Source organism: Crinia signifera, chromosome 3 (genome assembly GCF_055691185.1).
Source record: "Crinia signifera chromosome 3, ASM5569118v1, whole genome shotgun sequence".
Classification (NCBI taxonomy): Eukaryota; Metazoa; Chordata; class Amphibia; order Anura; family Myobatrachidae; genus Crinia; species Crinia signifera.
Window position 1 is genome coordinate 65,545,844 of NC_139219.1, and position 21,859 is coordinate 65,567,702.

At 47.7% G+C, this 21,859-nt stretch overlaps 1 long non-coding RNA gene across 1 annotated transcript in view; it reads left to right on the plus strand.

Annotated features, from left to right (window-relative positions):
- The window catches only part of LOC146062505 (uncharacterized), a 56,094-nt gene that overhangs the window by 19,152 nt on the left and 15,083 nt on the right, over positions 1-21,859 (plus strand). Inside the window, exon 2 of the long non-coding RNA XR_014471363.1 lies at positions 11,591-11,642. This is a non-coding gene — a long non-coding RNA (uncharacterized LOC146062505). The remainder of the gene's footprint in view (positions 1-11,590; positions 11,643-21,859) is intronic.

The window sequence follows — 21,859 nt, forward strand, 5'->3', positions numbered from 1 at the left end:
GAACTGTCCCTCAAAAATCGGGACAGTTGGGAGGTATGCTGTAGTGAGGCAGTGGTAGAAAGGCAGAGGGTGACAATGATGATAATTAATGAACGACAAGCAGAGGGTGAGACAGGGAACATGTAGTGGGAGACAGAAGTGATGCTGGGGTAATGTAGTGGGTGGCAGCCAAAGAGCACAACTGGGGAAATCTAGTGGGAGAAAGGCAGAGGGTGACAATGGGGTGAGGCAGTGGGAGAAAGGCAGAGAGGGTGACAATGGGGTGAGGCAGTGGGAGAAGGGCAGAGAGGGTGAGACTGGGGGGTGGCCAGGGCAGGTGACAGGGGGGTCAAAGGGGACACTCATACCAGGCCCCGACCAGTTGAGGGGCCCCAAAGCTTTGAGGAACTCAGGATCTGTAAGCATGACTGGCTAGAAAGAGATTGTGTGCCAGCGCTGGCTGATCCAATTTGTAGACAAGATGGTTACTCAATTTATAAAATTTAATAATCACATATATACTGTACATAATACATTGACTAAAATCAAGTTTCATATGCTAATGAGCAATAACAGGTGAATGACTGAATTTATTGGCTCCATATAATATGGCTTATTCAAGGTAATGATGATGTTATATACTACCATCCGATGTTTTCTGGCGATTTTGTGAACCAGAACAATGACGTGACAGAGTCCCAGAGTTCCCTTGTATTAGGGTATTCACCTCCCTATTCGGCGTCTTCTCCTTTATATGGATGTTTAGGAATAATGCAGATATCCCAAACGATGTTTGTAATCCAATGGAACCAGGAGAATTGTAGACGTCAGTGGGTGGTGGGGTATCACAAAGTGGATGGATGCAGAGTCAATCAGAGAGCTCAACGCGTTTACCTGGATGTTCACTGTCCGGCTTCCTCAGGAGCAAGTGTGGAAGTGTGCAAGTGAGGAAGCCGGACAGTGAACATCCGGGGAAACGCGTCGAGCTCTCTGATTGACTCTGCATCCATCCACTTTGTGATACCCCACCACCCACTGACGTCTACAATTCTCCTGGTTCCATTGGATTACAAACATCGTTTGGGATATCTGCATTATTCCTAAACATCCATATAAAGGAGAAGACGCCGAATAGGGAGGTGAATACCCTAATACAAGGGAACTCGGGGCTCTGTCACGTCATTGTTCTGGTTCACAAAATCGCCAGAAAACATCGGATGGTAATATTCAACATCATTATTATCTCGAATAAGCCATATTATATGGAGCCAATAAATTCAGGCATTCACCTGTTATTGCTCATTAGCATATGACACTTGATTTTAGTCAATGTATTATGTACAGTATATATGTGATTATTAAATAAATTTTATAAATTGAGTAACCGTCTTGTCTACAAATTGGATCAGCCAGCGCTGGCACACAATCTCTTTCCTAAAATTATTTGGGTTTGACAACCCAGTGCCAGCAGCTGTTGGTAGCGCACCACTATTTTTCCTTTTTTCAAGCATGACTGGCTACCTGTCTGGCTACCCGTACTAATGAGTTTAATGACACAACACACCAAACCACACAACGCACAATGCTGTGCCCTCCCATCTGCCCTTCCCTATTATATTGCATTGTGAATATTAATTATCTGTTTATTTTTATTATTAAAAAAATACATTCCATATGCAATGTAATAACAATCCGCGTTCGGTGTTGGGGGGCCTTAGAGATATCAGTGTTCCGGGCCCCAAGATTTCTGTTGTCTGCCCTGCAGGAAGGCACCACAATTAATCAAGGGGTGTCATTGTTTGAGCAGGTTTCTAGAAAAGGGTGCATGGCCTAATAAAACATGGTTGAGGCCTCAAAAGGTAATGGTTTACCCAGTGGGCAAGAAGAAATGATTTCTTAGTGGGCATGGTCATGTCATGAGGAGGCGTAGTTATATGAAACTAGAGGAGTTGCTACATGACAATAAGGGCATGGTCACATTATACCACACACCATAATGAATGTTACACATTAAGCCACAAACCATAATGACCCATTACACCACACACCATTATGCCCATTACACATTATGCCACACACCGTAACGAATCTCATACATTATGCCATACACCATTATTATTACACCTTATGCCACTTCCCGTAATGCCTATTACACATTATGGCACACTCCGTTAGGCCCACTACACATACTAGTCCTCAAGGTTGCAGTCACATGAATGATTGCAGGCAGGGAGATCTGCTCTCCAAATAAAATTGGCAGCTGAGCTCTACCCCCGAAAGCAGTCATCAGCCTAATCCATTCTTACCTCCTCACCAGTATCACTGTGCGCTGGTGGCCAGTGTTGTGGCTCCCAACTCCTGACTCTACCCCCACGGGCCTGCATCACTGAAAGAAAGTTGAGAAACTTTGGCTACTACATATTGGTTCTTGGCAGCGGCAGTCCGTGGTGATTGGCTGCTGCTCCAGTCCTGGGTTGCATGACCCCCTGCCCTAGTCCCCCACTCAGAGGCGGAACTAGCGAGTTGTGGGCCAAGGTGCAAAAATATGCTATCCCCATACTCAAAATAGGAACAGTCTGCGCGACGAACGCGGGTGACAAAAAATGTAGGGCACGGTTTTGTGAAAAAGGAGATTGACCACATAATAGTGTTGCAGTAATGCCTATTAGTCACATTACACCACATAGTAGTGCCACTTGTACACATTGCACCAGGTAGAGTTCCTCATACCCCTTTCAGATCATATTTATAACCCGGGTTATTGCTGTGCTGAGGTGCAATGTGGAAGCACGGAATAACCCTAGTTTGGCCAACCCGGCAATTAATTATAAGAGGGGTTAAACCCGGGTCGCCTTGTGTTTAATGGGCGACCTGGGTTTAGTGTGAAAGGATCAGACCAGGGCACCTCGTAATGCCCATATTCACATTACACAGTGCGTAGTGATCAATCAAAATCCAAGGTCCAACCTGGGATAGCAGTCTGAAAGCGCCACTTAGACGCACTAATCCAGGATTATACACAATGTAATGCCCATTACACATTGTCACCCACTGTAATGTCCATTACACATTGTCACACACTGTAACACTGTAACATTGTCACACACTGTAACTCAGAGTCCAACCTCATTGTCAAATTTGTTGACAATACTACAGTGGTGGGTTTGATCAGTGGGGGAAAGGAAGATAGCTATAGGTCGGAGGTGCAGCAATTAATTGAATGGGGTGAGGTTAATAACCTACTCCTAAATGGTAAAAAGACTAAGGAGGTGGTTATTGTCTTTAGAAGATCGACTATCAATCTGCTGGTTTTAAATGGTGAAGAGGTGGAGAGGGTTACTAATACTACATTTTTTGGTATTACGTTCTCGGAAGATCTGTCCTGGTCCACACATACCGCAATGGCAGTTGGAAAGGCTCAGCAACGTCTATTTATTCTGCGAAGATTACAGGCAGCTGGCCTATCTAGGCCTTTGCTTACGAACTTTTACTGCTGCGTTATCGAGAGTCTGTTGACTTATGCCATTGCGGTATGGTATGGAAATTCTAAGTGCTCTGATCGGAGATCCCTTGACAGGATAGTCAAGGCTGCTAAAAAAGTAATTTGCCAACCTCTGCCTAGGATGGCAGATATTTTTTTGAGGAGGGTAAACGTTACAGGTGCTTGAGTTGCTGTACTAGTCAGTTGCGGAACAGTTTTTTCCCATCTGTTATTTTGTGTTTGAATTGTGGTATATGAATTGTGAGTATACTCTCTTCTCTTCTTTTCTTCCTTGTGAATTTCACTTTACATTTTTTTAATGTGGTAGTGACAATAAATTATTATTATTATTATTATTATTAATAATGCCGATTATACCTTGTCAAACACTGTAGTGCCCATTATACATTATGACGCACATTGTAATGCCCATTACACAATGTCAGACACTATAATGCCCATTACATATTATTCCCCCAGTAATGTCCCTTACACATAATTTCCTCAACAGTGCCCATTACACATTGCCCACATTAGTGACCCTTAGATAATTCCCGTATTAGTGCTGGAGAGGAGGGGAGGAGAGCACTCACCGTCACGGCGCTAAAAGGGGGGCTCGCAGAAATGATCATTACAGGGGACAGGTGTGCTTTTAAATATTATTACTACTTGAGGAAGGGGGCTGTTAAATATTAATAATGCAGTATTATTAATATTTAACTCCCCCTCCCTCAACAGCCAAGGAGCTGAGCACACACCACACAAGGCCATGGTGGTGGACGGCGGGTGGCCATAGTATAAATATTATTTAACAGTCCCCTCCCTGTAGTTTTAATAATATTTAACAGCCCCCTCCCTGTAGTATTAATAATACTACAGGGAGGGGGAGTTAAATATTAATAATACTGCATTATTAATATTTAACAGCCCCCTTCCTCTAGTAGTAATAATATTTAAAAGCACACCTGTCCCCTGTAATGATAATTTCTGCGGACCCCCCTTTTCCCTTATATTAACTTATTTCATACTGTTTTTCGTTGGCACATGGCCACCAACATGTTGATGGCCATGTGCTAAACACTGCAGTGGGACTCTGAGGGCAGTGTCTTCTGGGCCTGCCTCATTCAGTAACAGGCAGCCTCGCAATTGGATGCCTGTTGCTATGCTGGAGCTGCTGACTGACAGGAGTCAGGACCAGCATCCATCATCCCCGGCATGGATGCAGACGTCAGGACTGCATCCATATCTATGAGATGCTGCTTTACCCCCCGCTGCCTTCCTCACGTCTGTGGAATTGTGTGCACGTGCCGCAGCAAGATAAAAATAAAAACTGGAAACAGCGGTGGCGGCTGCATGCGGTGCAGATGGGCAGTGGCTGCGGGCCCCAAGTTCACCGGCTGCACTGCTGATAGTTCTGCCCCTGCCTCCACTAGCACCCAGAGCTTCATAAATAATAAAAAAAAAATGTTAAAAAAAAAAAAATTCTAAACGATATTAGGGATGTGTCCAGCAGCACAACAGTACCACTGGACTGGACTTATACAGCAGTACTAATGGATTTTAACATCAGTACCACTGGATTGGATTTTATAGCCGTATCTCTGGACTGGACTTTACGTCAGTATCACTTAACTGGACTGTATCACTGGACTAAACTTTAACGGCAATACCACAGGACTTTAATGGCAGTATCACTGGACGTTAACGGCAGCACCAATGGACTTTAACAGCAGTACCATTGGACTGGACTTATACAGCAGTATCACTGGAGTGGACTTATGCAGCAGTATCACTGGACTTTAATGGCAGTATCCCTGGAGTGGACTTATGCAGCAGTTTCACTGGACATTAATGGCAGTATCCCTGGACTGGACTTATGCAGCAGTACCAATGGACTTTAATGACAGTACCACTGGAATGGACTCATACAGCAGTATCACAAGATTGGACCAATACAGCAGTACAACAGTATCATCGGACTTTAACGGCAGTATTACTGGACTTTAATGACAATACCAATGGACTTTGACAGCAGTTACACTGGACTTTAATGGCAGTATCCCTGGACTGGATTTATGCAACAGTACCAATGGACTTTAATGGCAGTACCACTGGACTGGAATAATACATCAGTACCACTGGACTGGATTTATACAGCAATATCCCTGGACTGGACTTTAAATGCAGTATCAATGAACATTAACGGCAGTACCACTGGATGTGACTTATACAGCAGTATTACTGGAGTGAACTTATGCAGCAGTATCACTGGACTTTAACAGCAGTATCCCTGGATTGAAATTATGCAGCAGCACCAATGAACTTTAATGGCAGTACAGTACCACTGTACTTTAACAGCAGTACCACTGGACATTAATGGCAGTACCACTGGACTGGACTTATACAGCAGTATCACTGGACTAGACTTTAACGGCAGTATCACTGGACTTTAATGTCAGTATCACTGGACTTTATTGGCAGTACCACTGGACTTTAACGTCAGTATCACTGGACTTAATGGCAGTATCACTGGACTTTAATGGTGGTATCACAGGATTGGACTTATACAGCAGTATCACTGCACTGGACTTTAACAACAGTATCACTGGACTTTAATGGCAGTATCACTGAATTGGACTTTTACAGCAGTATTACTGGACTGGACTTATATAGCAGTATCACTGGAATGGACTTTTACAGCAAGATCACTGGACTGGACTTATGCAGCAGTATCACGGGACTGGACTTATACAGCAGTATCATTGGACTGGACATATGCAGCAGTATCACTGGACTTATGCAGTAGTATCATTGGACTGGACTTGTCACTGGACTGGACTAGCAGAACCATGACTTTACACAGACAGAGCACCAGGTTGCCACCCCAGGTTACCAACCCACGCACTCAATACCAGCCCACAGACCCTTCCTATCCCTCTCCGTCCAAACCTGGACTGAAAATGGCGTTGAGCCACCTGCACTTGAATGGGTCTCGCGAGATCCAACAGTGGGATCTGACGTTTTGCCAAGACCCACGCTCCAAGTCTGGGTTTGGAATTCCCAAACAGGCGCAGAGACCTACTACTAAGCATTGGAGAGTGATAAAGTGGAGAAAGATGCACTACTAACTAATCAGCTCCTAACTGCCATATTACAGGCTGTGTTTGAAATATGACAGGAGCTGATTTGTTGGTAGTTTTACTGTATCACTTCCAAGGCTTAGTACATCTGCCCCTATGCATCACAATTTATTTTATTGTTGGAAACAAGTGCTAAAGGGGTTATGACTCATTGTTATAAAGAGCCCAAAGTAGAAAAGGCAGGGAAAGGAAGGGATGAAATTGGGAAACAGTAGAGAAGAAAATAGTAAAGGGGTGGGCTAAGGCTCTCTGTATGGTATGGCTATTCAATTATCAGACTGATACTAAAATTGTTTTCTGCTGTTGTTTTCTCCACAACATCTGTGTGGAACAACATCTGGCACATCATGTGGATGGAAAAGTTAGTGAGCAAGCAGAGGAATTAGAACCAACTGGCGACAGTAGTAGTAGTAGTAGTAGCAGTAGTAGTAGTAGTAGTAGTAGTAGCAGTAGTAGTAGTAGTAGTAGTAGCAGTAGCAGTAGTAGCAGTAGCAGCAATAGTAGTAGGAGCAGTAGCAGTAGTAGTAGTAATAGTAGTAGCAGCAGTAGCAGCAGAAGTAGTAGTAGCAGTAGCAGTAGTCGTAGTAGCAGTAGCAGTAGTCGTAGTCGTAGTAGTAGCAGTAGTAGTAGTAGTAGTAGCAGTAACAGCAATAGTAGTAGTAGCAGTAGTCGTCGTAGTAGTAGTAGTAGTAGCAGCAGTAGTAGTAGTAGTAGTAGCAGTAGCAGCAATAGTAGTAGTAGCAGTAGCAGTAGTAGTAGTAGTAGTAGTAGCAGTAGCAGTAGTAGTAGTAGTAGTAGTAGCAGTAGCAGCAGTAGTAGTAGTAGTAGCAGTAGCAGCAATAGTAGTAGTAGCAGTAGTAGTAGTACCAGTAGTAGTAGTAGTAGTAGCAGTAGCAGTAGTAGTAGTAGCAGCAGCAGTAGTAGTAGTAGTAGCAGCAATAGTAGTAGTAGCAGTAGCAGTTCTGGCCTACCCGCGACGACGGAGCCGGGACCTAGATTTCGGACGGCGGCCAGGAATTGGGCTCCGGAACGGAAGACGCCTCCGGAGCTAAAAAAAAAAAACAGCCAGCGGTGCCCCCAGCCCTCCCAACTCATCCTCAGGCACCCCTCTGAACTGGAACCGGAATGGTAAGTGCTATGTGCACTGATCCCCCACCTGGCCCAGCACTCCCTGCAGTATTGCGGCGGCCATATTGGTTGTGGCACCAGAGAAGCCCACTCAGCACAGCTCACCGGCTCCCAAAAACTACCCCTCCAGGCCTCCCTCGGCCACACACTTACCCCTCCAAGACTAGAGTGGAGACCCAGACTGACGACCTACTCCTGCCGCGCACTGGGGTAACTGAAGTACTGGGGTAAACTATATATTTGAATACTCAATACTTGCAGATGTGAGCAATCCACTTACTCAGCTGCCACTCATCATCTCTATTTAACAAGCAACAATTCTAATGTTCTGAACCTATACTCCCCCCCAGGTACCATCCCCTTTGGGAGCTCAGCTCATACTCAGTGTGCCTCCTCGCTTAGCTATGCCTACCAAGAAAGCTAAAGATGCAGTACCATCCGAAATCTCCCTTCCTTCCAGAAAATCCCCACAACTCCCTATAACACGTATCCCCCCCCCCCCCCCCCCCAAAGTCCACTTCCCCTGCACTGGGAGTGACGGGAGGAATGACCTCACCCATTGTGTTGTCCGAATGGATTGCTAATCAGACGCTCCAGTGCTGGTTAAATCTGTATGCCAAGTCTTCTCTGCATTCCAGGCGGAAATGTCTAAAGACTTCAAATCTGCTATTCGCGACGTTAAGACTGAACTGGTCGCTATCGGTGACAGAACCGATCACCTGGAGCGCAAAATGGAGGAACTGGTTGCGTCTCACAATGATTTGATATCTTCATATGACCATCAACAAAGAGACATAGATCAATTCAAGTCCAAACTTGCGGATCTGGAGGACCGGTCCATACGCAATAACATCAAGATCAGAGGCATACCTGATTCAGTAGCCAACGCAGAATTAGAAGACTACGTATGTGCCCTGTTCCACAAGCTACTCCCATCAATTGACCCCAAAGAACTCTTGATAGATCACATACATCGTCTCCCCAGACCCAGAACAGTCTCTGCTGACCTAACGAAAGATACCCTTCTACGAGTTCATTTCTTTACAGTGAAAGAATGCATTCTTAGAGCAACGAGAAATGTGATTAGTGGGGGTATGAACAGGTCGCTTAACGCTTCCCCTTGCGGGGCTCGATTCGCTCGCCACACTTCGGCACCCGCATGATCCCCTCTCCGCCAGCGTCCGCCAGCGCAAGGGATCTGGTGGTTACTGGCGCTGTGTGGGGGAGGCGCTCACTAGACTTGCCATGGATGCCGGGGACAGAGCCATGGACACCATGGACAGAGCCATTGGCGCCGGGGACAGAGCAAATGGATGCTGGGGACAAAGCTGGACTGCCGCGGAGTCACTATGCTAAGTACGCTAACTACGCTAACTATGCTAGGCTGCCGCAGAGTCACTATGCTAACTACGCTAGGCAGCCATTGGGCTACGCTGACAGCGTAGCTTAGCCTACACTGAAAACATAGCGTAGCCGGGTGCCGTGCTATTACACAAGTACCAAAAAATGTGTTGGTACAGATGGAGCACCTGTCAGCCAGCCTGAACTATTCCCAGATCTCCTGAGCTGGCGCATACCCATCTGATGGGGACGCGTGAGCATTTCACACGCTTGCATGTCCCGATCAGCATGGTGGCGAGGAGCAGATACCCTGCCTGTCTCTGCTTCAGGGAGATGGGCAGGGCAAGTGGGGGATGCAGGCAGCTACGGGGGAGGATGGGGGAGCAGCTGGGTACTGATGGAGGGCACGCAAGTGTCTGTCTCATGAGCACCTGGCTGGCAAATGGTGATAGAATCACCAGGAGCAGCTTCAATGTGAGCTGCTCCATCTGTACTTAAATAAAAGGGTTGTTATAAAATATTCTGCTGCCCATAGCAACTTACATTTTGTGTAATGCTTGACCATAATAATGAGTATGTTCTTTGTAAAGAATGTTTATTTTTCAATGCATTATTAACGGAAATATAATTAGGAAATAGAAACAATCTTCAACATTTATTTTATTCTAAAAACTAGGTACTCCATATCTTTTGGGCCCTCAGAAGGTGGATGGCCCACTGGGAGGCTGATGGTCCTTTCTTGGATGTGCCGACCTCAAGGGAGGAAATTAACCGGTGTCAAAATTGGTGTGGTGGCTCCAGAGGTCTGTGAACCAGCAGGTTCCTGCCCCCGGCTCTCCAGGAGCCATATAATGCTGGGCCTCCCTTAATGTCAGAAATCTGGTATGAAACTGAACATTGTCATTCCACATTTCTTACTGATTGTGCTCAATGTTGCGCACATGTCCAGTGAGGCGGCTAGTGGTGTGGAACAGCCTATAAGATTGATGGGCGTGACTTTGGGTGTTAGAGACTGCTGGTGCAATGCTGCTTGCGTTGTTGCCTGATGGAAAGTTGGGAGGGGGCCGGTGGCTGCTGTGGTGATACATACCTTAGGGGGGCTGTCTTCTTCTGTTAGTGACACCCAGGGGAGGAACCCAATTTCCTCTGTACTGTCACAGACAGCCCCCTGTTACTGAGCCATTACTCCCACTTACATTAACTCTACATAGTATAAAAGAAAGTCCCCGAAGTGCGGATTCTTCGCAGGTATCTTGTTGTCTCATCGATAAATGTAAACACACACAAAGTTGAACTACACTTTATGACCTTCCTTTTGTTACATAAACTCAAAGAATAGGCTAACCACGCTAGTATATAAATCATCGCAAATGATCTGCTGCATTTCTGATCAATGTTTTCCAGTCCCAGAATGATCCGCAGAACAAATGACATACCCACACTTGCCAAGTCTCTATTATTTTGCCCTAGCCTGACATCTTAATACATAATCCTTGCGTGTGGTCAAATCAGTTTACTATAGACAACCAATCAAGTAATTAATCCTAAATTATGTTTGCCCATCTCACATTGATTGGTTATTCTTTTCATATTGGCTAAGCTCATTATTCCGAGCAGCTTGCTTATTATGCCTCACACATCATGCGCTAATTCAGTCCCTATCTGCTCACAACAGCCTGCTGATGTTTTAAGATGCCATGCAGAAATAGGGGCTCCAGTGATCTATTGCATTGTCTTTTGCTGCAATTACAATTCACAGTACTGATTAAGTTTGATGTGAAAACTAATGAGATAAGGCATGTTATCAAGGCAGACCTGATCGTCATCCCATTTATACAATGTTTGCCATCAGCAAATGACAAAAAAAAATCTAATGAAGATGTATTTGACAGCAAGATGAGCTAGTGCAGAATTCAGTGTCTTGTCAGCGAGTGTTTCCCGTCCACCCCATCACTCTGTGTGAAAGATGGCAAAATTAGTTTAATAATGAAAACACTTCACCTAAATGAACAAATGTTTACATTAAAATAGCTACATGATAAATGGATGTTAAAAGATTTGATGCCTCGTTGAGTCTAAACAGTGCACTCCGTGCTGAAAACCCAGTGTCATTCTGTGGTCCTTGAAATCACCTACTCGTAGGACGTTACAGTGATGCTTCCCATCCTAGCTGTAAGATATATACTGTACGCTGCAGCATGATAATATCACCCTACTGTAATGTCTTACTGATCACAGCAGGGCAATAGACGTTCGGTACTTGTACATTTATTTCAGTTGCATTATGTTAGATGAATACATACGTTGGAGTGCAATTGGGAAATAGACCACGAATAACGCTGCTGTGACGATGACGTATCACACATTCCTAAATAGGGGACTATTATTGCCATTGTCCCTTACACATCCCTAGAGGGCTCATCATGTCTCTTTAACATATGGTGCCTCAGTGTGGATAAAGCAGGAGTGAGGGTTGGGGGATTTCTGGATCCTTAATACAGAATAATTTCTGTCTTTTCAGGAGCCATTCCTTGTTGCTCTATTCTAAGCTGGTGAATTAATTGCAGGAACTGGTGAGTACATGTAGCAATAGGCGCAATGACAATAATGGCCAATAGCACACAGTGAACGATGCATTTTTACAATTATGATTTATCATAATTATTAATCAGAATTTCAGAGGGAAGTCCAGGTACAGAGCACCATGTCCCTCCTGGAATGGGTCATTTTTGGGACGTATAAGAGTCTACTTCCACATTTGTGTATATGAATACCTGAACTCATAGGATTCTTATTAGTTTTACCAATATAAGAAGACAGTCCTTGTCACACGTAGCCGCGACGGAGCGCGGCGGGTACAGTACTCACCCGTCCGCGCCCGCCGCCGGCTAGCGTGTGCAGGCTCCGGTCTGCGGTGTGCGGGTAGCGGCAGCTCTGGGTAGGGATGGCAGCAGGGGAGCGTCGGGTAGCGGTGTCTTTGCAGATAGTGGTGCTGGGAGGCCGGCGTCGCCATCTTGGTTGAGGGCAGGAGACAGATTGGCCCAGAGTGGAGGTTCCCTCCTCATCCTGCGCTGACAGCCAATGGCAGCCGTCACCTGGGGATATAAGGGATCTGCCTAGGCTGTTCAGTGTCAGTGCAATGAGTCTTTGGAGTTATTCACAACTCCTAGCTGATTCCCGGATCCTGGCTCTTTCTCTCCTGACTCTGGTGCCTTGCTCCCTGCATCTTGCTACAAGGAAGTTTTCTCCTGACACCAATGCTGCAAGTCCTACCTAGTGCTTGTTCCTGCTTGTGTCCCAGAATTACCCTGCACAGCATTCCGCTGCCCTCCTTCATACAACTTATTCATTCCATCATCTTTCAGTCATCCGGATCCATTTCTTCTGTCATCAAATCAACCTCTTTCCGGATCTTCCTCTATGTACTCTGGCTCATCAAGTACACGTTTCCAGATTTACCTGCTCGTTATTAATATTGTGCTGGACTCTATTTAATTTATCCCAACTGTCACTTAAAGAAGTATTTGAGTGAAGTTTATCATTTATGAAATCTGTTATTAAACCTGCACGTTTCAATCCTACTCCTCCTGGTCCGTCTCCGGCTTCTGTGCACCACACGACTCCATCCAGCCCTTTAGCCGTGACAGTTTGCACTGACCCGATGGAATCGGGTGAAGCACAGGCCTCCATGACGGATGTTCTTCAAGGCATCATGGCTCGCTTAGAACGGGTAGAGGCTACCCAGCGTCAAGTGGCTCAATATCTCCAGACCTTGTCACCACCTCAGGCGGCTCCCCCAGTTTCGGCAGCACCAACCTCCGGAGCTTCGACCTCTGCTGCTCTTCCTGGGCCAGCTGCTCCTCACCATCTACAGCTATCAACCCCCAGTAAATATGACGGGTCCCCGAGGGGGTGTCGAGGATTCCTGAATCAATGTGACGTCCATTTTACCCTCCAGCCTTCCAATTTCCCCTCTCCCAAGACTCGGGTGGCTTACATCGTGTCCCTACTGGCGGGTCCAGCCCTGGAGTGGGTGCAGGGGCGGGCTGGGCCGGGGGGCAGGGTGCCATGTGCCCCCCGGGCCGCTTACCCAGCCACCTGCTGCGGGCCGCGCGGCGCACCTCCTCCAGCTCTCCTGCGCTGGCCGCGTCTTCCAGAACACGGCCGCGGCCACAGGAAAATGGCCGCCGGCCCCCTGCACTGAGGACATATCCTTAGTGCAGGAGGCCGGCGGCCATTTTCCTGTAGCCGCGGCCGTATTCTGGATTCTGGAAGCAGCGGCCAGCGCAGGAGAGCTGGAGGAGGTGCGCGGCCTGCACCGGACTGGGGCTGCAGGGTGTGGGCAGGAGGGGCATGAACTGCGCTCTCCCCCGCCCCCCCTCCCCCAGCAGCAGCATCAGCAGCAGCAGATATAGTTGAAACAGCAACAATGGTGAGTTGCAAATTCTGGCACTGGGGTATATGTGTTTCTGGCACTGTGGGGGCATGTGTATATTTGGCACTGTGGGGGAATATCTGGCATTGTGGGGGCATATGTGTATCTGGCACTGTGGGGGCATATATGGCACTGTGGGGGCATATGTGTCTCTGGCACTGTGGGAGAATATCTGGCACTGTGGGGGCATATCTGGCACTGTGGGGGCATATCTGGCACAGTGGGGGCATATGTGTCTCTGGCACTGTGGGGGCATATGTGTCTCTGGCACTGTGGGGCATATCTGGTACTGTGGGGGCATATGTGTCTCTGGCACTGTGGGGGCATATCTGGCACTGTGGGGGCATATGTGTCTCTGGCACTGTGGGGGCATATGTGTATTTGGCACTGTGGCGGAATATCTGGCACTGTGGGGGCATGTGTATATTTGGCACTGTGGGGGAATATCTGGCATTGTGGGGGCATATGTGTATCTGGCACTGTGGGGGCATATATGGCACTGTGGGGGCATATGTGTCTCTGGCACTGTGGGAGAATATCTGGCACTGTGGGGGCATATCTGGCACTGTGGGGGCATATGTGTCTCTGGCACTGTGGGGGCATATGTGTCTCTGGCACTGTTGGGGCATATCTGGTACTGTGGGGGCATATGTGTCTCTGGCACTGTGGGGGAATATCTGGCACTGTGGGGGCATATGTGTCTCTGGCACTGTGGGGGCATATGTGTCTCTGCCACTGTGGGGCATATGTGTCTCTGGCACTGTGGGGGCATATCTGGCACTGTGGGGGCATATGTGTCTCTGGCACTGTGGGGGCATATGTGTATTTGGCACTGTGGCGGAATATCTGGCACTGTGGGGGCAAATCTGGCACTGTGGACATCACATTGTGCAGTGCAATGGGCATCATGTTATGGGGCGTAATGGGCATTACAGTGTGGGGATCATTGGGTAATTGCCATCACATTATAGAGTGTAATGGGCATCAAGGTGTGCGGCATAATGTGTAATTAGCATCACAATGTGCAATCTGCAGGTACACAATACAATAATGGAATAGGCCACGCCCCCTAATGTTAGGCCACAAGTCTAATTTTTCTGCGCGCCTCCGGCGCGCGCAAGCGTACCGTCTTCCAGAAAGTTGGGGGGGGGGGCTATGGGCCAGTGCTCTGGACTTGCCCCCTAGGCTAAAAGTTGCCAGCCAGCCCCTGAGTGGGTGTCCCCCCTTTGGGAGCGTGCGGATCCCATCCTCTACAACTATGAAGAATTTGTGGCCTCCTTCCGTCGCATCTTCGACGAGCCTGGCAGAGTGTCCTCCGCAGCCACGGAGATCCTAAGGATTCATCAGGGCAGTCGCCCAGTGGGACAATATGTCGTACAATTTCAAACCCTGGCTTCCGAACTCAGATGGAACGAAGAGGCTCTCGTTTCTGCCTTCTGGAACGGCCTAGCCGGGCGCATCAAGGACGAGTTAGCAACTCGCGATTCTCCTTCCACCCTGGCTGAACTCATTTCATTATGTAACAAGGTCGATCTGCGACTCCAAGAACGCCAACTTGAGAGGAATCGCTCTGATCGCCTTCGCCCTCGATTCCCTTCCAATGTCGCACCAGCTTCCAAACCAACCCCACCTCCTGCGGTGTCAACAGATGAGCCCATGCAAATCAACCGCTCCCGTCTTTCTCTCGAAGAGAAGTCCCGAAGACAGCGAGAGAATCTGTGCATGTACTGTGGTTCCTCAGCTCACTTATTGGCTTCCTGCCCGCTGCGGCCGGGAAACGACCGCTCCTAATCTCCCCGAGGGAGGTCCGATTAGGAGTCTTGCTTCCATCTCCCTCTTCTTCTGATTCCACCATTCCGGTTACCCTTGTGTGTCCCCAAGGGAGAAAAAGAGTTCAGGCCCTATTGGACTCTGGAGCAGCGGGAAACTTCCTTTCTTCCTCATTTGTCACCCAACATGCCCTGCCTGTACAACCCCTGGATCACTCGCTGGTCCTCACTGCAGTGGATGGGAGTCGAATTCGTAGTGGACAAATCACCCATCAGACAATCCCGGTGACACTGCTCATAGGAGCTCTACATCAAGAGACCCTCGAATTCTTCATTCTTCCACAGTGCTCACACCAAATGGTCCTGGGCCTTCCCTGGCTCTCCAAACATAACCCACACATCGATTGGACCAATATGGAGGTCAAGGCCTGGGGAACAGATTGCCAGTCTACTTGCATTCCTCAGATCCTTCCGGTCTACCAGACCCATCCACAAAGTGAGGGTAACTGTCCTTCATCCTCTTCAATTCCACCCTTGTCGATACCCGCACAATATCGTTCATTTACAGATGTCTTCAGTAAAGGTAGTGCCGACACCCTGCCTCCTCACCATCCTTGGGACTGCCCGATAGAGCTGGTGGCCGGGAAATTCCCTCCTCGTGGCCACATCTATCCCCTGTCGCTACCCGAGACTGAGGCCATGTCCTCGTACATTCAAGAGAACTTAAACAAAGGTTTCATTCGACCATCTACTTCTCTGGCCGGGGCCGGGTTTTTCTTTGTGAAAAAGAAGGATGGCGGTCTTCGGCCATGTATCGACTATAGTGGCCTGAACGACATCACCATTAAAAACCGCTATCCCTTACCCCTTATCGCAGAACTATTCGACAAGATGAGAGGGGCAGTAATATTTACTAAATTGGACCTGCGAGGGGCCTACAATTTGATCCGGATCTGTCCAGGTGACGAGTGGAAGACGGCTTTTAATACGCGCGACGCTCACTATGAATACCTGGTGATGCCCTTCGGCCTTTGTAACGCCCCCGCTGTCTTCCAACAGTTTGTAAATGATATCTTTCGGGACTTGCTGTACCACTCCATTGTAGTCTATCTAGACGATATGCTCATCTTCTCTCCAAATCTTCAACTTCACAGACAGACAGTGTCCGAAGTCCTACGACGTCTTCGCCAAAATCAACTGTTCTGCAAGTTGGAGAAGTGCGTTTTTGAGGTCACGTCCATTCCATTCTTGGGTCACATTCTCTCCGCCACTGGGATAGAGATGGACCCAGAGAAGGTGAGAGCCATCCAAGACTGGGCAGCCCCCACAACACTCAAAGGAATTCAGAGATTCCTAGGGTTCTCAAACTATTACCGGCGATTTATCCGGAACTTCTCTACTATCGCTGCTCCCCTCACTGCTCTCACTTGCAAGGGAGCTGATCCAAGCCGATGGTCGCCAGAAGCATCCTCTGCCTTCCAGCAGTTAAAGAGAGCATTCATGACAGCACCAATCCTCCTCCAACCAGACCTCGACAAGCCCTTCATTCTCGAGGTGGACGCATCCTTGGAAGGGATCGGGGCCATCTTGTCACAAAAAGGTGAGGATCAAGAATTACACCCTTGTGCCTTCCTCTCCAAAAAATTCCTCCCGGCAGAGAGGAATTACCCCATCGGGGAACAGGAGTTGCTTGCAGTCAAAACTGCGTTAGAGGAGTGGCGCTACCTTCTGGAGGGGGCGCGGCATAAGATCACCGTGTATTCAGACCACAAAAATCTGTCCTTTCTCAAACAAGCTCAGTGCCTTACTGCCCGCCAAGCCCGTTGGGCCATGTTCTTTGAACGCTTTGATTTCCAAATTAAATTCCGACCTGGAACCACGAATACTAAGGCGGACGCTCTATCCCGCTCCTTTGAGATGACCTCTGACCTAGAGACACCTCCTCGTCCAATCCTCGATCCGGTGGTCTTCGCCCAAGTAACCGTACAGCCATCTCCTCCTCCAGGTAAAACGTTCGTTCCCCCCGAACTCCGCAAGAAAATATTGTCATGGGCACACTCTTCCCGCTTCGCAGGGCACGCAGGAGCACAAAAGACCTTGATGTTCCTGTCACGTTCTTATTGGTGGCCAACCATCCGCCACGACGTAACCAACTTTGTCGCCTCTTGTGTAAAATGTGCTCAGCATAAGGTGCCCAGAACAACTCCCGCTGGTCCTCTCCGCCCTCTAACCATTCCCACAGAACCATGGACCCATCTGTCAATGGACTTCATTTGCGAACTACCTCCCTCAAAAGGTCATACTGCAATCTGGGTAGTGGTTGACCGATTCTCTAAAATGGTCCATTTCGTCCCACTAAAAGGTCTCCCCTCTGCTCCAGTACTGGCTCAGCTATTTATCTCAACCATTTTTAAACTTCACAGACTGCTCAAAGAGATTGTATCCGACCGCGGAGTACAGTTCGTTGCAAAGTTCTGGAGAGCTCTCTGTGCCGCGGTACAGGTCAAACTCAAGTTTTCCACTGCCTTTCATCCCCAGACCAACGGCCAGACAGAACGGGTGAATCAAGACTTGGAGGCCTTTATCCGACTGTTTGTCTCGTCTTCCCAAGATGACTGGGTGGATCTTCTCCCGTGGGCAGAATATATGCATAACAACTCCTATCACTCTTCCTCCGGAACCACCCCCTTCTTTACAGTATTCGGCAAACATCCACGATCTCCAGATTTCTCAGAATTATCCTCTTCCGAAGTTCCTGCAGCAACCACTTCATTACAACGCTTTGCTAAAATCTGGTCGGATGTCCACACCGCTCTCCTTAAATCTTCCGCCCGATACAAGAGGATGGCAGACAGGAAAAGAAGGGCAGCGCCCAGATTGAAAGTCGGAGACCGGGTATGGCTGTTTACCCGCCATATACGCCTCCGTCTGCCCTCTATGAAGCTGGCTCCCCGGTTCATTGGACCATACCCTATCACCCAAGTCATTAATCCGGTCGCTTATAGACTTCAACTTCCTCCTTCCCTAAGGATTTCCAATTCCTTCCATGTGTCCCTCCTCAAGCCTTTAAGGTTGAACTCTTATCAAAAGAAGATTCCCAAACCGCCCAAGATTAACTCTGAAAGTGGGGCTGAATTCGAGGTAAGACGCATTATAGACTCTCGTTGCCGCAATTCTCGTACCCAGTATCTGGTGGAATGGGTTGGGTTTGGTCCCGAAGAGAACTCTTGGGTGGATTCCATTGATTTGCACGCTCCGAAACTGATAAAGTAATTTCTCCAGAGAAATCCTCACAAGGCCCATAGGCGCCCTGGGGTCACCCTGAAAAGGGGGGTACTGTCACACGTAGCTGCGACGGAGCGCGGCGGGTACAGTACTCACCCGTCCGCGCCCGCCGCCGGCTAGCGTGTGCAGGCTCCGGTCTGCGGTGTGCGGGTAGCGGCAGCTCTGGGTAGGGATGGCAGCAGGGGAGCGTCGGGTAGCGGTGTCTTTGCAGATAGTGGTGCTGGGAGGCCGGCGTCGCCATCTTGGTTGAGGGCAGGAGACAGATTGGCCCAGAGTGGAGGTTCCCTCCTCATCCTGCGCTGACAGCCAATGGCAGCCGTCCCCTGGGGATATAAGGGATCTGCCTAGGCTGTTCAGTGTCAGTGCAATGAGTCTTTGGAGTCATTCACAACCTCCTAGCTGATTCCCGGATCCTGGCTCTTTCTCTCCTGACTCTGGTGCCTTACTCCCTGCATCTTGCTACAAGGAAGTTTTCTCCTGACACCAATGCTGCAAGTCCTACCTAGTGCTTGTTCCTGCTTGTGTCCCAGAATTACCCTGCACAGCATTCCGCTGCCCTCCTTCATACAACTTATTCATTCCATCATCTTTCAGTCATCCGGATCCATTTCTTCTGTCATCAAATCAACCTCTTTCCGGATCTTCCTCTATGTACTCTGGCTCATCAAGTACACGTTTCCAGATTTACCTGCTCGTTATTAATATTGTGCTGGACTCTATTTAATTTATCCCAACTGTCACTTAAAGAAGTATTTGAGTGAAGTTTATCATTTATGAAATCTGTTATTAAACCTGCACGTTTCAATCCTACTCCTCCTGGTCCGTCTCCGGCTTCTGTGCACCAAACGACTCCATCCAGCCCTTTAGCTGTGACAGTCCTATCTTAGGCCCTTATTCAGATTCGAGCGGTACGGCCCGCGTGCGGCCGTACCGCCGATGTTTTCCGTCTGCACATGCGCAGAGGTCAATCTGCGCATGTGCAGGCGAATTCGCCGCACATAAATTTACTACGCCGCAAAGGGGGCGTATAGGGGAGTGAGGGGCTTCATGCCCTCATTTCCCTATGTATACGCCCCGCGTTTCATGGGCGTTCCCATGCAAACGCGGGGCGTACGCATGCTAATGAGGGCATGACGCAACTCATGGGGGCGGAAAGCTGACGTCGCCGGATGTCAGCTTTCAGCCCCCATACAAGCTACCACACGGACGATTGTCCGTGTGGTCTCAGCTTGCGGGAGCTGCCGCGGCGTGCGGACCTGCCTTCGATGGTCGACGACCATCGAATGCAGGGGGCAGCTCCCACCATGGTGGAGGCGTAGCCTCCACCATTTTTATGCGGATCGCCAGCCGTCCGTGTACGGACGGCCGTGGCGATCCGTAGGGTGGGCGGGGATTCGTCTGGTGCGGTCGGAGCCGCATATGCGGCTCGACCGCACCAACCAGAATAAGGGCCCTAATGATCAATTGTCTACATATTGATATCAGACCCTCTTTCACAAAAGCAAATTTAATATCACCATTTCACATTAAGCGATACCCCTGATGAAGTATTTTAGCAGACGAAATGTATCGGATACATCCTATTCAACTTCGACCCTGATCATATAAATTGATGAGAATTTATGAAAACTGATGGAAAATTGATATACTTTTTTTTACATGCTTTTAATTACTCGTATTGGGCTGTGTATGTTTTTGTTTCGATTCTCCCCAACAGGGAGTCTGAGGGGTAAAAAGGCAGCCCATAAATCCATATTGTGAAATAGCGTATATATTTACATAGTTACATAGTAGGTGAGGCTGAATAAAGACTTGCGTCCATCTAGTTCAACCTAGGTTTGTAATAACTTATCCCTTGTTGTATAGTATGTTCTGATATTTTGAAGACAGATTATGTTTCTTATTTGTACCCATGGATGCTTTTAACCAATAAATGTTTATCCAACCTTATTTTATTTCCAGGAAGAGAGTTCCAAAGTTTGACTGCTCTGACCATAAATACATTTTTTCTTCTAGATGAACTAAATCTTTTTTCTTCTATTCTAAACTTGTCCCCTCGAGTCCTAGATTCCTTTCTAGCAGAAAAAAGGGTGTTTGATAGTTCCTTATATTGGCCCCTGATACATTTGTACATGTTATCATATAATGTGTCATATATATACTGTATATATATATATATATATATATATATATATATATATATAACTTCAGTGTTCTAATGGTACATTGTGTTTGCTAATCACATTAGAAATATAATGGATGATTATCAAAATGGTGTTACTCCCTAAAATCCTATATTTATTCAGGACAATCCCCGTCAATCTTCCTGACACACTAATTGCTAAATTCAATAAATTATTTCTATCTTATGTGTGGAAGAGGAGGAAACCAAGGCTAGCGCGTACGACAATGTCCCTCCCCAAACCCCTCGGTGGCCTAGCTTTCCCCGATCTCCAAGCATATCAGACAGCAACCCTCCTTTCCTCTATAGGAGCCTGGGACCCTAAGATTGATCAGAGACCTTGGGTAGCACTTGAACGTGGGCTCCTCTCGGACTTCCCACTCTTGGACTTACTTGGCCTGCCCCCCCGAGATGGGATCCAGATTTCCCTTCCCTCGATTACAGTAAGTTCGACCTGTAAAGCCTAGCACACTTTTGCTTCTAGAATAAACACATTGTCCCTACCTTCTTTGGACATATCACTTAAAAGCCTAACATACTTGATACCTAACCTATCCTTTAACTCTTGGACAAACATTCACACCCTGGGTGATATTGTTCACGCAGGAGATCTAATGTCATTTTCCCAAATCCAGACTAAGTACTCAATCCAACGGAGTGACTTTTACAAGTACCTCCAAGCGAGGCACTGGCTACAATACTCTTCCCCCTCGCGCTGGCCTCTCTCCGAACGATGCCTAAATCGGTGGAGGCCCTTATCAACAAGTCACACAAAAAAGGCGCCATTTCCAGATGGTACACAGCAATTATAACCCCAAACCGACAACCTAAATTCCCTGCACTATCTAAATGGGAGCAGGATATAGGATGTCCAGTGTCGGACGATGAATGGAATCTAGTATTCCGAGCAAATCTGGGCAGCTCCAAGTGCATTTCTCATATTGAACAACAGTTTAAACTTGTTCATAGACTCTACATGACACCGGCATTGCTCCACAAAATTTGGCCGAACACACAGAGGGCATGCTGGAGGGGATGTCAAGAAGTGGGGACAATCTGCCATATATTCTGGTCATGCCCTCAACTTAATGATCTATGGAAACATATATTCCAACTTAT